The 16,526-nt window shown below is 57.9% G+C and overlaps 1 protein-coding gene across 9 annotated transcripts in view; it reads left to right on the forward strand.

The window, feature by feature from the left end:
- The first annotated feature begins 4,161 nt into the window (after positions 1–4,161).
- MID2 (midline 2) overlaps positions 4,162–16,526 on the forward strand; it is a 67,374-nt gene continuing 55,009 nt past the window's right edge. For 3 of the 9 annotated variants that reach the window (XM_040083978.2, XM_040083979.2, XM_040083984.2), the window contains exons 1-2: positions 15,290–15,428; positions 15,964–16,135. The gene's annotated coding sequence lies outside the window, so the exon portion shown is untranslated. Of the gene's footprint in view, positions 4,231–15,289; positions 15,429–15,963; positions 16,168–16,526 lie in introns of those variants that run through there. The other 6 variants (XM_040083980.2, XM_040083983.2, XM_040083981.2 and 3 more) reach the window with 4 other exon arrangements.

Below are 16,526 nucleotides of genomic sequence, written 5' to 3' on the forward strand. Positions count from 1 at the left end.
GCACCTGCCAGCAGCTTGCCCGGCCTCACCTTCAGGTGCACCAGGAGCCTGGATGTATTTTTCCTCATGTTTATTTTTAAAAGACGGCTCATTTTACACTCTGGGCAGCCTTCAAATATAAATAACCCGTGCCACATGTCCCCATATTACCAAGGAATAAATGAGAGTTCTGGGTTCTCCCTCCCATGTTTCCCTTTGATGTTATTGCTGTGGATACGTATATATGTGCGCTTTGCACATAACAATCTAACCTCACCCACAACTGGTTTGCTATATGGAGAACATTGGGGCGCCTTTTTGTTATGCTGACAGGGGGTGAAAATCCCATTTAACTCATTTTTCACTTTGAAAAAAATAAGTGTGTTAAAAGACCCACTGTCAAAGCACCAAGTCTCACCAAAAATACACGGACATACAGCACAATCAATCGCACGAGAACACGCAGCTCCCCACATCTCACAGGGACACGCACTGCCCCCCACCCCACAGAAGCACACCGTGTCCTCCATCCCGTGGGAACGTGCGCCGCCTCCCACCCCGTGGGAACACACAGCGTCCCGGATGCCATGGGGCACACACCGTTCCTGATGCCATGGGGCACACAGCGTTCCTGATGCCATGGAGTACGCATTGTCCCCGATCCCACTGGGCACACAGTGTCCCCGATGCCATGGGGCACACAGTGTTCCTGATGCCATGGAGTACGCATTGTCCCCGATCCCACTGGGCACACAGTGTCCGCGATGCCATGGGGCACACACTGTTCCCGATCCCATAGGGCACACACCGTTCCCGATCCCATAGCGCACACACAGTATCCCTGATCCCATGGGGCACACAGCATTCCCGATGCCATGGGGCACACAGCATTCCCGATGCCATGGGGCACACAGTATCCCCGATCCCATAGCGCACACACGGTTCCCGATGCCATGGGGCACACAGTATTCCCGATGCCATGGGGCACACACCGTTCCCGATCCCATAGGGCACACAGTATCCCCGATGCCATGGGGCACACAGTATCCCCGATCCCATAGCGCACACACGGTTCCCGATGCCATGGAGCACACACTGTTCCCGATGCCATGGGGCACACACCGTTCCCGATGCCATGGGGCACACAGTATCCCCGATGCCATGGGGCACACAGCATTCCCAATGCCATGGAGCACACACCGTTCCCGATCCCATGGGGCACGCACTGTTCCCGATGCCATGGGGCACACACCGTTCCCGATGCCATGGGGCACACACCGTTCCCGATCCCATGGGGCATGCACCGTTCCTGATCCCATAGCGCACACGCCGTTCCCGATGTCATGGGGCACACACCGTTCCCGATGCCATGGGGCACACACCGTTCCCGATGCCATGGGGCACACAGTATCCCCGATCCCATAGGGCACACAGTATCCCCGATGCCATGGGGCACACAGTATCCCCGATGCCATGGGGCACACAGCATTCCCAATGCCATGGAGCACACACCGTTCCCGATGCCATGGGGCACACACCGTTCCCGATGCCATGGGGCACACACCGTTCCCGATCCCAAAGGGCACACACCGTTCCCGATGCCATGGGGCACGCAGTATCCCCGATGCCATGGGGCACACAGTGTCTCCGATGCCATGTCCCCGATGCCATGGGGCACACGGTGTCCCCGATCCCATAGGGCACACACCGTTCCCGATGCCATGGGGCACGCACCGTTCCCGATGCCATGGGGCACGCACCGTTCCCGATGGCATGGGGCACACACCGTTCCCGATGCCATGGGGCACACACCGTTCCCGATGCCATGGGGCACACACCATTCCCGATCCCATAGGGCACACACCGTTCCCGATGCCATGGGGCACACACCATTCCCGATCCCATAGGGCACGCACCGTTCCCGATGCCATGGGGCACGCACCGTTCCCGATGCCATGGGGCACACACCGTTCCCGATCCCATAGGGCACACACCGTTCCCGATGGCATGGGGCACACACCGTTCCCGATGCCATAGGGCACGCACCGTTCCCGATCCCAAAGGGCACACACCGTTCCCGATCCCATAGGGCACACACCGTTCCCGATGCCATGGGGCACACACCATTCCCGGTCCCATAGGGCACACACCGGTCCCAATGCCATAGGGCACACACTGTTCCCGATGCCATGGGGCACACAGTGTCCCCGATCCCATAGGGCACACACCGTTCCCGATGCCATGGGGCACACACCGTTCCCGATCCCATAGGGCACACACCGTTCCCGATGCCATGGGGCACACAGCATTCCCGATGCCATGGGGCACACAGTATCCCCGATGCCATGGGGCACACAGTGTCCCCGATCCCATGGGGCACACACCGTTCCCGATGCTATAGGGCACACAGCGTTCCCGATGCCATGGGGCACACACCATTCCCGATGCCATAGGGCACACAGCGTTCCCGATGCCATGGGGCACACACCATTCCCGATGCCATGGGGCACACACCGTTCCCGATGCCATAGGGCACACACCGTTCCCGATGCCATGGGGCACACACCGTTCCCGATGCCATGGGGCACACACCATTCCCGATGCCATGGGGCACACACCGTTCCCGATCCCATAGGGCACACAGTATTCCCGACGCCATGGGGCACACACCATTCCCGATCCCATAGGGCACACACCGTTCCCGATGCCATGGGGCACACACCGTTCCCGATGCCATGGGGCACACAGTATCCCCGATGCCATGGGGCACACACCGTTCCCGATGCCATGGGGCACACACCGTTCCCGATGCCATAGGGCACACAGTATTCCCGATGCCATGGGGCACACACCGTTCCCGATGCCATGGGGCACACAGTATTCCCGATGCCATGGGGCACACAGTATCCCCGATGCCATGGGGCACACAGCATTCCCAATGCCATGGAGCACACACCGTTCCCGATGCCATGGGGCACACACCGTTCCCGATGCCATGGGGCACACACCGTTCCCGATCCCAAAGGGCACACACCGTTCCCGATGCCATGGGGCACGCAGTATCCCCGATGCCATGGGGCACACAGTGTCTCCGATGCCATGTCCCCGATGCCATGGGGCACACGGTGTCCCCGATCCCATAGGGCACACACCGTTCCCGATGCCATGGGGCACGCACCGTTCCCGATGCCATGGGGCACACACCGTTCCCGATGGCATGGGGCACACACCGTTCCCGATGCCATGGGGCACACACCGTTCCCGATGCCATGGGGCACACACCATTCCCGATCCCATAGGGCACACACCGTTCCCGATGCCATGGGGCACACACCATTCCCGATCCCATAGGGCACGCACCGTTCCCGATGCCATGGGGCACGCACCGTTCCCGATGCCATGGGGCACACACCGTTCCCGATCCCATAGGGCACACACCGTTCCCGATGGCATGGGGCACACACCGTTCCCGATGCCATAGGGCACGCACCGTTCCCGATCCCAAAGGGCACACACCGTTCCCGATCCCATAGGGCACACACCGTTCCCGATGCCATGGGGCACACACCATTCCCGGTCCCATAGGGCACACACCGGTCCCAATGCCATAGGGCACACACTGTTCCCGATGCCATGGGGCACACAGTGTCCCCGATCCCATAGGGCACACACCGTTCCCGATGCCATGGGGCACACACCGTTCCCGATCCCATAGGGCACACACCGTTCCCGATGCCATGGGGCACACAGCATTCCCGATGCCATGGGGCACACAGTATCCCCGATGCCATGGGGCACACAGTGTCCCCGATCCCATGGGGCACACACCGTTCCCGATGCTATAGGGCACACAGCGTTCCCGATGCCATGGGGCACACACCATTCCCGATGCCATAGGGCACACAGCGTTCCCGATGCCATGGGGCACACACCATTCCCGATGCCATGGGGCACACACCGTTCCCGATGCCATAGGGCACACACCGTTCCCGATGCCATGGGGCACACACCGTTCCCGATGCCATGGGGCACACACCATTCCCGATGCCATGGGGCACCCACAGGGCACACACCGTCCCCGGGCCGGGCGGTCTCACCTGCGGGGGCGGGGTCACGGCGGAGGGGCGGGGCCCGTGAGCGCGCGCGGCCCCGCCCCGCCCCGCCCCGCCCGCCCCGCGCGCGCCGCCGCCGCCGTGTCTCCGCGCCTCCAAGATGCCCGGGCAGCGGCGGGGAGGCTCCCGCGGGCCGTCGGTACGTACCGGCACCGGGCCGGCCGGGGGCACCGGGGAGGGCCGGGCCGGGCCGGGAGGGTGCTCCCGCGGGCTGCCGGTAGTTACCGGCATCGGGGCGGGATGCGGCACCGAATCGGGGAGGGAATACCGCGGCCCGCCGGTAGGTACCGGGGCGGGAGGAACCACCGAACCGGCCATCGGGGCCCCGGCGCGGCCCTTCCCGGGGGTTTGCAGCGAGTGCCGGGGCGGAGGGCTGCCGCTCTTCTCGGGAGCCGTTGCCGGGTTCCCCCGCTCCCAATCGCCTCTCTCGGCCGCCGAGTGCGTCTGCCAGCCCGCCCCGGCACCTCCCGCCGCTTGGCGAGGGGACCCTGGTGGCCTGTCCCCGCCCGCCGCTTCCCGCGGCCTTCCCGGTGCGCCGGGAGCCGTCCTGCCGGGGAGCGGCGGTGCCTTACGGACGGAGCGGGTGCCAACTCGCCGGTTCCCCGTTCCCCGCCCGCGGCTTTAGGGATCCCGCACCCACCTCGTCGTCCCCCCGCCGTTCCCCCTCGTGGCGGGTTTTAGGGTGGAGAGTCTCGCATCCCTCCCGCCGCCCGGTCCCGTGCCCGCGCTCCAGCTCCCGGTGGTTTGCGGTGCCCGGCTGTCGTCGCTGCCGCAGAGCCGGCGTGGGGCCGGTGCGGCCCTGATCCTCCTGGGCCTCCCCTCACCCCTGGAATCTTACGAACTCCAGGGCCATGGAAGTTATTCAGTAGCGAGCTCCGCGACCGGCGCGTCGGAAGCCACAGAGGAGAGACACGGCCGCGTGTGGGGGGTCTGCCAGTGCTGCCCCCCAGGGCACTGGGGTTCGGGGGACATTTCCGGGGTACTGCCCGCGCTTGGGGGGTGTCACTGCTCAGCTGGCAGCAGAGTGTGTTTGCTCGCGCCGAGGATCTGTGCAGCTGCTGGAAAACGTGCCTGAGTGATGCCTCGTTCTTGCACTTTATTTTCGGGTTTTTTGCCTCAAAAAACGTCCCAGCCACAAGTTTATCGCCCCTATGTGCACGTCTGACGAGGGCTGGAGCGCGGTGAAGGGCCGTTCTGCCCAGCGGTCTGCGGAGTTTCTGGAGAGGGCAGATAGCTCTGGTTGCTCCGTCATTCCCTCAAGTCTGGACGCGCCAGCATTAATGGCTCCTGCCCTTCCTGGCTGTCGCCCAGGTCTCCCCAGCCAGCCCGGAGGTTTCGGCTCAACTTTTGTTGTCGGAAGGCGGCTTCAAGGAGACTGGCTCTGCCAGAGGAGCTGCCGCAGCCGGGTGGGAGCTGGCAGCAGTGCCTGGCAGAGCATAGGGCACTCTTGGCTTCCAGGTGGCGGTGGAGCATCATTGGGCAGTGCCTGGCAAATCTGGGAGGTGTCACCGACCTGTCGGCCTGCCGGCGGGGTGTTGAGTGTGGGCTGGAGCTGCTCCTTGACCCTTCTGATGTGGTCAGCAATGCCCTTCCCTCCTGTACCCTGGCTGCAGCAGGTGGTGACCCTTGGTCTGTGCTGGAGGGGCTGTGCAGAGCTGCCTCTGCTCCTGCGGGTGCCGTGGGTTCTGTGCTGAGGTGCTCACTGCTACATTTCACTGTGAAGGAGCACACTCGAGGCTCCATGCTTGGCTTGTGCCCCTGACCAATGGGGAGTAAAACTGGCCACAGCGCGGAGGCAGGGAAGGAGGGAGGCTGACCCAGGCTGCAGTGCTGGAATGCTCTTGCATTGAGGGGATGTTCCCTGAGGATGCTCCTGGGAAGAGACAGTAAGTGCCATAGGAATACGAGGAGGAAGGATGAATTGATGCCAACGACAGCAGCAGCTGTCTCAGTTCAGGCAGGTGGCTACAGAGCCCTGGGTGTGCCGGCTGCTGCGATCCAAGCTGGGTCTGTGCCCTGTGCAGCCTTCCATGGTGGCTGGGATGCCGTGCCTGTGCACAGCCCACATCCTGCCTGGTTTGGAAATGCTGCTTTGCAAAAAAATGGAGTGGCAGTGGGTGATAAATCCCTGCCTTGCAAAGCATGCACCGAGTGAGCTGCGCTGGCCTCCGAGGTACAGGCACGGCTCAGGGGTGTGTGTTGGTGTGGGTGCAAGTTGGTGAGCAGGGTGGGATTAGCCCTGGGACCATGTGAGATTGCTAAATGACTAACTTTTAGAGCCAGATTTATGTTGTTTCCTGCTCCATCCCCTCTAGGGATGGATAGGTGCTTCCAAACCCATGCTGCAACTCTCCTGGGCTATCTGTGGGTTTCTGAGCTGTCATCTGGAGCTTCTGTAGTGGGCAGGGGGGTGTTGAGCCTCTTAGCCCTTGAATCAGCCCCTTGCTTTAGGGGGTTGGTGCATCCCAAAGGCTGGTCACTGGAGAGACCAAGGCTGTCCCATCAGAGATGCTGGAACCAGAACTGTCGCTGGAGGCTGCACAGCTGGTTCATTAAATGAAGCTGATGAGCAGTGTGATTATTTTGTTCCGTTGGAAGGAGTTGCTGCTGCTGATTACAAACACCTTCTGTAACAAACCCACCTTAGCCTGCTTGGAACCTCTCTGAGGCTACTGCTCCCCTCATTGAGGTGAGAGGGTCTGTGGCTGCTCCCCTGAGCACCCTCCTGGAGAGGGACAAAGCCGTGGGGAGGCTGGAGCCTGTGTTGCTGCTTTCCCTTGGTTTTAGCGTTCTTTGCCTGGAAAGTGAGTGTGTGTTGCAGCCTAATGAGTGCCTGGCTGTGCCGTCATCTTGTGTGAGCGGGCAGCCCTGGCAGCCCCTCTGATTAGCGAGCACACTCATGGGGATGCTGATCACCGGCCTCAGGCTGCTGCTTCCAACGCCATCGCTCGCTGCTGTGGAGCCTGGGTCCCAAAAATGCCAGGGCAAGGAGGTCATCAGCAGGAGAATGGCATGTCTGTGTGGCTCTGAAAGGCGCCTTGTGCTGTGCAAGGGCGGGGGCTCCAGTGGCATGCAGGGAGTGTCTCCCCCTCGGATCCTGGGCGCCTGATGTGTTCCTACACACTGCTGGAAACATCAGGCTGGACCTTTGTGCCAGCAGCCCCAGACCTGCCTCTCATCCAGGGGTGCCAGGAGGGGCACGGTGCTGAGCCTGGTGGCTGTGTCATCCTTGGGGGGACGTGGGGCAGAGCTAGGCATGCTGCAGCCCTGGCTTTTGGGGTGCCAGTGGTGGGGCCTTGCCAGCACCGGCAGGATGTGGTGGCTTCAGTATCTGCCCTTCCCCTTTCTTCATTCCAGCCCCTAGCCCAGGGAGCATGGCCAGTGACAGAATTGCCCTTTTTGTGCCCCTGGATGCACTTTCTCAGGAGACAGCCAGTTGTGCTCGCTGGCAGTCCATCACTCTGCCTCGGTGTGGCCCCCTGCCCTGGGGCCAGGTGGGTCCTGTGGCCAGGGTGGGGGACACCCTTGCCCGTGTTTTCTGGGGCTCCCAACTCACTGCTGCGGGGAAGGCAGCACCCAGCCCCCAGTAATGCCCATCAACACAGCAAGGGCAGGAATGGGTTGCTAGCCCCAGGACTGCTCCAGTGTGGGAATGGGGCTGAGTGATGAAAATCTGGGATGCTGGTGGGAGGGTCAGGCTGGACCACTTTTTATCTCCTTTTCATGCAGTCTCAGCTCTGTGGTGCCAGTCAGCCTCCATGCAGCTCACTGGTCTCCATGTCACTGTGGGCTCGACTTCCTCCCCAGTAAACAAACCTGAAGTGTCCTGGGTGCCAGGAGGGCAGGAGACATCTCTCTGCTGGGGAAGTTCCCTGTGTTTCAGAGCTGCTGTCATCCCTCTCACAGACTCACAGAATAGGCTGAGTAGGAAGGGACCCATCAGGATCCTTAAATTCAGTTCCTGGCCCTGCACGGACACCCCAAGAATCTCATCATCTGCCTGAAAGCATTGTCCAAGTGCTTTTTGAGCTCTGGCAGCCTTGGGGCCATCACCACTTCCCTGGGGGGACTGTCCCAGTGTTCAGTCACCTGCTGGGTGAAAAAACATTTCCTGATGTCCAAGCTAAATATCATGTCCCCGTCCCCCCTTCCCTCCCCCTGTATGATGTCCCTTTCTTCAGTGCATGTTTGCTCATGGGGAGTGTCCCAAATGTCCCCTGATGCTCCCAGAGCCCAGGACTGGAGAGGGGATACTGCAGCTGCCATCAGGTCCCCCATTCCCCAGGCGTGTGGGAAAGCCTGATGTGTTCTGTGTTTGCTCCCACCTCAGCCAGGGCTGCCCTGGCATGCTCCAGGAGCCTTTTGGACTCTTTCAACTCTGGTGTTGAACCAGGGGAGTCTCTTAAATCAAAGTGGAAAAGGCTTGTGGTGATTCTGATGGAAACTGTAAATTATGGAAGCTGTGCTGGCTGGGAGGTCCCGGTGAAGAGCTGCTGCAGGGAGCCCAGCACCGGCGCCAGGTCTTCCCGACTGGGTGGTGGCATCTGGTTCGCTTCCTTTTGGGCATTTCCTGTGGGATTTCTGCCCTTGGACAGGAAAAGGGTGCGGATGGGATCCGGTTGGAATGGAATTTCAGCCAGAGTGGCCTGCGAATAAATGGGGATGCTGCTGTCACTCTGTGGGTTAAACTGCTTCTGAGTTTTCTAGTCTCAAAAGAATAGAGAGACTGAAGGGAAGTGGGGGAGAGGGAGGGGAGAGTTGTATGGGGGTTTTGTTTGTTTGGAGGAGTTGGAGTTTTTTATTTTTCTGGGATTTTTTTTACAGCTATTGCAGTTGGATGCTGCAAACTCTCAGGGCTCAAAACTGTATTTTATAGATTCTCACTGTCTGGTGACTCTGCTAGAGGGGGAGAAGGAAAACCCACAAGCTTGCGAAAAGCCAGTGTGAGAAATAAATGGAAACTTGCTGCATCACTGAGACTCTGCTGGCAGATCCAAGGGACTTGTGCTGCATCCATGTGGGAACACACAGCATGTCCATGTGCCAGCTGTGTCAGGGGTCCCCCAGCCTCAAACACTTTCCATGGGATTCCAAAATGAAAGTGCTCCATGCCTCTTCGGAATGTCATTATTGTTGTTTATAACTGAGATTCGTGTCTAAGAGGAAAATGAATTGCTCCGTCTGTCTATTTCTCATTTTGCAGATGCAGGAAATAGACCACGCTGGGGTAATGGCCTAGGAATTAAATTTTGCTTTAATACACAAACCCAATTTTGAGTTGGTTGACTGAAGGGAAAAAATTACATTCAGGCAGGAAGTAGAGGCCTGGCTGGAGTGGGGTTCTGTGGGGGCATAGGGGAGGTGGGAATGTGCCAGCTCTCCAAGGTGCAGCCTGCAGCATCCTCTGACAGCACAGCAGCGATATTGAGCAATAAATTAGCTTTCTTTTTCAAAGAGACACAGAGCAGCTTAAATGCATTTTGTGGATGATCCTCATGGAACCCCCCAAATCTGGCTGTGTAACAGAACTGAATGCAGTGAGGCAGGGAAGGGTGCTCTCAAGGATGCTCAATAACCCAGAGCAGGGGTGGGCTGGGGAGACAGCACTGGCCTTTGAGCTCCAGGTATGGGGCTGTGAGCAGTGGTTCACTGCCCCCTGGGCCTCCTCTTGGGGGAGGAATGGGGGGCAGGGGGTTGAGCTGCAGGCTGGGGTTTTGGCTGGATGCTGTACTGCTTCTGGCCACCTGCACTGTTGTGCTGATGCTGAGACCCAACATGACACTGTGATGGTGGCACTGCTTGCTGTGGTGCTGTTCACTGCTCTGGCACTTGGATGAGGGAGACCATGAGCCTGCCAGACTGAATATATATCTATACACATGACACTTAATTTTTAAAGATGGGATTTTTTTTTTAAACTCTTTTGTTCCTATCAGTACTTTCCCAAGCCTCTGGCCACCGTTGTGGTCAGTCCTGGAGTGACCCTGCAGAGTGCTGTGCTCCCTCCAGCAGCCCAGGAATTTGTGTCCACTTGTCATTCCTCAGCAGCTTTGCCTGTCTGTGGAGCTGCAGCCGTGCCTTGGTGTGTCAAACTCCCTGGGAGGCTCTGGAATTGCCTGTGATTGTGACAAATGCAAAATTCGGCACGTTTTAGGTTCCTTTCCCATCATTAAAGGACTCATCAGTGTGTGAGAGTGGGTCTTGTCTGTGCCATGCCTCTTGTTGCCAGAAGCCTCTGCCTCCTTCTGGCAGCCCACATGGAGGGAGTGGAAATGGCCAGAGGAAATTACCTATGTAGTTACCTGCTTCATGTCTGAATTGCAGCTCAGCAGAGTTGAAAGGATGGCGGGCAGATCCACAGTTCCTGCAGGCTGCCAAAATTATCTTGGCTGCCCCTCAGAGCAGAGAGGAGAACTTTGGAGAGATGCAATGTGGTGGAACCAAGCTGGCTGGGAACAGGGGTAATGGAGGCAACCAGCATGGTCCAAGTCCTCCACCCAGCTGGGCGGGGACGGTGCACTTCTGTTTGGTGTGCTCTGGGATGCAGCCTGTGCTGGGTTCAGGGTTGTTTCCTGGTCCATTGCCACAGGCTGATCCACGAGGTGATGGGGTGAGCTGCATGGTTCTCCCCTGGCTCTGTGTGCTCCAGCCTGCCTTCAGCAGTTAATCCCCATCCTGGCATAAACCATGGGAATCCATGCCCTGCAGTGCCACGGCTGTGCTAGTGTCCTTGGCTCAGGAAACTCCTCCTGGGTGGCTGGGGAGTGAGCTTGGGGCTGGTCCCATAAGATGCAGTGACGTATTGCTAGTGGAGCATCCTTTGATGTGCTTTATAAAGTGTGAAGGACACCACTGTGGCTGTTGGTGACACCCAGAGCAGAGCATGGGACATGGGGACAGCTCTGCCATACCTGTCCGTTCTGTGTGCTGGAACCTCCTCCTCCTCCTCTCTAGAGACCATCCCTTTGACAGGGGATATTGCAAGGGGAGGCTGAGCCAAGGGGAGTTGGTGCTTTTTTGTTTATAAATGTATTTCCTGCATTTTATCTTGACATGAGGAGCAAAAGTGCTCCTGTGCAGCAGTGGAGGGGCCTCCCCAAAGAGATGCTAATGGCTTTGAGTCACCTCGGGGTTCGGGAACATTTTGTCTTGAAAGGCTTTAAATGACCTGTTTAATGCGCTGGAAAAGTGTCCAGGGAGCACTGGGTCTCTGTCATTCCGCAGCACCGGGAGGAGGATTGGAAAATTGGAAAATCTGGCCGGTCTACGGAGCATTCCCAAGGGACTGGGGTAGGAAAAAGGATTTAAAATTGCTACGGTTTGAAAACAAGCCCTAGCTGGACGTTCTCTGGAACGAAGTGGAGGTAGCTGTAGGAAGAGCAGATCTGTGGCTGGCTGCGGAGGGAGGCGTGGGAGTCCCGTCCCTGTGGACACGAGGTGATCCCGCAGCGATGCGGGAGCTCTCCTTGCGGTCTGTCTGGCATCGCTGGCTGTGCTGTGCTGGAAGCAGCATGGGTGTGAGCTCCACCTCCAAACCTCCTCGCCTGGGACCCCAGATTGAGCTGGGACTGAAACGTGTCTCCGAGCCTTGTCCTTGTGCGCCTGGAAGCGTGGAGTGGCCAAGCCGCGCGCTGAACCCTCCGCAGCGGCAGCTTCCCTTCTTTTAAATCGATCTCTTTTAGGGGGCCCAGGAGCCGAGTTACATCAGTCCGAGTGTCTCTTTCTCAGCATTTCAGGGGGGAGTGGGGGGAGGAGGGTGTAAAAGTCCAAAATATCTGCTACCTGCTTTGTTTCTGCAATGGGCATTAGCACTAATTATCCCCCCATTGTCTCCAGTTCCTGTGGGAAGTCTTGTTTATCCTTCCAGCCTTCCAGGAATGCAGCCCAAGGAGCTGTGCGAATATATTTAACCTTGCACAGAGCAGCACAATGGCCCTTGGATTTCCCGGCTCTGTGGTATCTGTCGGAAGTGCAACTAATCAGGCGTTTTGGGGGCAGGGAGGTTGGAGAGGGCGCTGGGTCGGGACAGCGACGAGGCTCCGGCTGACTCCAAAGCCTCCATGCGCAGCCTGAGGCTGGATCTGCCAGGGGATCAGAACTGCCGCTTTCCTGCTGCCCCACTGAGCAGCAAAATGGGGCTGGACCGATGGTATCGGCAGGGTGTGCTCCCATGGGCTGGGGTCACATGTGCTCCTTGGAGCTCTATCAGGACACGGGACAACCCTGAGCCAGCAAGGATGTGACAGAGCCTTTGGTTCAGACAGCAGCTCCTGTCCCCTCTGAAGCCCTTCTTGCTCCCTTGGCCCCATTCAGTTTTCTCCTTTCCCAGCATGGGTTAGGTGGTACAGAGGGGCAATGCCCAGAACAGGTCGGGGGGCACCATGGTGGGGTGCTCCTCTCAGGCTCTGTGCCTTCACTGCGGTGGGATTGTGCCATGCAGGCGGAACCCCCCTTCTTTGGTTGAGGATCTGTTATTCCACCCCCCCCAAAAACATCCCTGCATCAGAGTTTTGACTTTTGCATGTCAGTGGGGGCCCTGGGGAGCACTGGTGCGGGGCCAGCTCCTTGCTGAGGTGCACCAGCCCCTCACTGTGGTCACACTCATGTGGCAGCAGCACTGGTACCTTCCCAGGCTGTTTCCCATGGTGGGCTTCACCTGAGCCCAGTGTTGCCTTCACTGTGCACCTCTTTGAACTCCGCTCCTCTGTGGGTGAGTCGTGCCAGTGTCCGGTGCTTGCTGTCCTCTAGGAAGCAATGGAGTGGGGATAAACCTGGGGTGCAGACTCTGAAGGATGCCAGTCTCCCAGTACAGCACTGGGGTTGTGAGCTGGGACCTGGTTGCTGCTGTTACAGCCTCTGGAGAGACCGAGGGGTTTGCCTTGCAGTGTGCTCCTCCTCAGCAAGATGGATCTCTGTGCAGAGCTGGATGGTCTCTGCAGCATCCATCTGGGGGATGGGAGCCATGACTTGCTCTGGAGCCCAAAGGTTATTCCAGAGCACCGGCTGCCACGGCAGCTATGGCCTCCCTCATCCTTGCTGGGCCAGGGGCTGGTGGCTGTGGTAGGGATGAGGCTGGGCTGGAGCTGCATTGCAGGCAGTGGCTGAGGAAAAGGGGAAGGATGCTGAGCCACAGGGTGCACATGGAGAAAGGCTCAAATCAAAAGGCTGCTTCCATGTGTGGTCTGGCAGGAGCCAGCTTGGGAGTGGGGCTGTTTTCAGGAGCTGCTGGTGCAGACATGAGTGCTGGCTCTGCTTGCCTGCAAGACAGCATCAGCTGGAGAGGCTGGCAGAGCAGGGTGGCAGGAGAGCACAGAGCTGCAGGAGAGGAAAGGGAGGAGAGGGGAGGTGAGGGGGTGGTGAGACCTGGAGCAGCGGAGTCCTGTGGCTGGAGGGGAGGGACAGTTTGCGGGGTGGGTTGGCAGGGGAGCAGCAGGGCTGTGTGAGTGCTGGACATGCCAGTTTGGTGGCGTGCCTTGTCCCCAGCTGCTTTCCTCAAGGGCCAGGCTGGAAGGGGGTCACTCACATCTGCAGTGGCCTTGGGATGGTGGGTCTGCTCCCGCTAAAGCCACGTGCCTGCAGCTGTCCCAGGCAGTGCCACAGCCCCTCTCTGCCACCACCCCCAGCCCTTGGCATCACTGTGACCCCCCAGCTTCAGCTGAGGTTTCAGCCCTTGAGCTGTGGGGACAGCTGCTGGCAGAGAGGCAGGGACTGCGGGTTTCAGCATTGCCGGGGGAATGGGATGGATGCGTGGATGGATAGATGGATGGACATATGCAGTATGTGGGAAAGAGCTGCCATGGGCTATGACCTGACAGAGCCTGAGACTGGCTGCTGCAGCTGCAGGCTTAATGGATTAGGGAGGGAAGTGCTGGGGAGCTGCTGTCTTCCCCAGGAATTGGAAGCAAGTGTGCTGTGCTCCAGGGATCTGCCACGGCGGAGGGGCTGGAGAGGTGCCCTGGGCTTTTTGTGTCCTGTCAACCCTCAGGCCACTGGCAGATGGTAGGGAAAGCTTCCCACACGGTGTCAGTGGGAATTGCCCCATAATGTCCTGAAGGACAGTGTGTGCCATTGCTGCCTGGGGTGTCTTCAAACCCCTTCAGCTGATGAGGAATCCACATGGCAAGATTCCTGCTATATGGCTGCAGGAGCCGGGGAGCAAACTGCATGGAATCCCTTCCTGATCCACGCTGCAGCTCAAGGGTTCCAGACACCACATCCCTGGGGAGCCCTTAGTCGATGTATGCTGTGCTGAGGTCCTGTGGGAGCACTCCAGGAGCTGTCACCTTCCTGGGCAGTGTTGGTAGAAAACAGACAAAATCTTCCCTTGCTCCAGGTTATCCCTGGAGTTCAAAACAAAGGATCTTTCTTTGGTGCTTGCATCTCTGACATCACGGAGGTGAATGAGGTGGAGACCCTGTAGGCTTTAGCTGGAGCATCCTTGTCCCATGCAGGAAACCCAAGACTTCCCTTCCCAACCTTGGAGCCTGACAGGAGACTTTCAGGAGTAAGGGGGTTTTGTGATGGAGCAAAATGGTCTCATCCCATTAGTGAAGGCAGTGATGCAAGGTGAAATTCCCAGAGGGAATAAGGTGCAAATGGAGGAGTTAAAGAACACAAATGGCCAGTGCCTGCTGGGCTCTGGTGGCTCTTCTGGAGGGTTTAAGAATGAAGCAGCTGAGCTGCCAGCCCACAGGGGTCCCTCACTGAAGGGGACTGCTGTGTGGGAATGCAGCCTCCCGACTCTGTCCTTCATTTGAGAGGTGCAGGGAGAGCAGTGGAAATTATATGGAGCAACCTTGCTTTAGCACCAAGCAATTTGGCTGGAAAAATATTTAAAGCTGGTATGGAACTGCTGTTTCAGTTTGGTGGATTAGGGACAGCAATGCTGGTTTTATAGGGGGAATCCAGTTTAACTGCAGCAGGCGGTGTTATTTTTCTAGTATGGCAATAAAGTGATTAGAGAGGGCAGCTGGGAGATGGATCATTGGGATTTTCAGAAAGCCTCAGACAAATTTGTGGAGTTATTACGGGGAGAGTGGTGGGAGAAAAGGCCAAGTTCTGTTTGGTGTGCTCAGGTGTGCTGGGAGGGAGGAGTAGAGGCGATGATGTGGCCAAGGGGTGCTCTGTGCTGGCTGCAGCTCTGAGCTTCAAATTTGGTGTTAAATATGCACAGCTGATGCAAATAAATCACGGAAGAAGTAGGTAACGGTGGATGTGGATTGGCTGGAGGAGCCTGATGGCCTCCCCTCTCCTGGGGCTGCCTTCCTTCGGTCAGAAGCTAAGGAAGGCACCGCAGGGAGAGGGGAGGCTACGCTAATCACCTTGCTGATTAGGAAGGTGGGGCTGTGTTCCCTCCTATGACCTTGTGTCTACTGGACAGGCCCGTCCCGAGGGTAGATTCAGGGAAGTTGGTTGGGACTGAGATAACAAAGCGCAGGGACATTGACAGAGCCAGGGAAGAGGAGGGGGAATCTCTCCCCCTCGAGTTGCAGGATGGTTCCCTGCTGCCGTGGGGGAGAAGTATCTGATGCAGGGGCTGTTCTGTCCTCCCCTCAACACTGATCCAGTTTTGAACTAATTTTCCCGAGGACAACAAAAAGCACAGAGAGAACTGCTGCCCAGATTTTGTATCCTGCTGTCACTGAGCCAATTAAGGAAAGGGTTGCCGTATTTTATTACTTTTTTCGTTAATGCAAGGGTGGAGCAACATAGCTCTTCTAAAGCCTCATTCTTGGAAGAGGCTGAGCAATGTCGGCTGGAGCTTTTTTTTGGGGGGGAAGGAAAAAAGAGGGATAAAAAGGGGGAGGGGAAATAAATAATCATACTTGGCGTGGAAAATACCAACCTGCAGAATTAACATTTTTCTGAATAGGTCTGGATATCCTGATGTAGGACTCTGAAGGCTGGCCAAACTCTGCCCAGTGTTGGTGTTGGGGGAGACCAGAGGGAAGTTTATGTGGACTTGGAAAACATGGGTAAAAAAGGGGCCTGGATGCTGCTGGAGGGGAAAGCGTGAATTTTGGGTTGGCTGCCTGTGGCCTCAGGTGATGTACACTAGGATGTCCCCCCCTCCCAGGTACAGGTGTGATGATGTGGGCAGCATCCCTCCTTCCATGTCTCTCCTTCCTTCTTCCCTTGGTGCCTAACCTCTGCATCTCTCCTGACGAGCCCATGAGCTTAAGGCAGGGATGAAGTGCTTTGATATTGTGAAAATAATAATTTGGTGGAAGAGATGGGGGAAACTTTGTATCTGAGAACCCTTGGTGTAACTTGCCACGGGTAACCTGTGCACCCTTACCCCACGTTCCTGCTGCTCCAGGCTGGCAGGTTGGTTTTGGAGACCATCTGGGCTGGAAGTAAAAGCAGTAGTCACCGTGTCCCAGAGGACCTGGCACTGGCTCTGCACTGGCCCTGCATCACCCTTAGCTCTGCCCA

This window comes from Hirundo rustica, chromosome 21 (assembly GCF_015227805.2).
Source record: "Hirundo rustica isolate bHirRus1 chromosome 21, bHirRus1.pri.v3, whole genome shotgun sequence".
NCBI classification, from domain to species: Eukaryota; Metazoa; Chordata; class Aves; order Passeriformes; family Hirundinidae; genus Hirundo; species Hirundo rustica.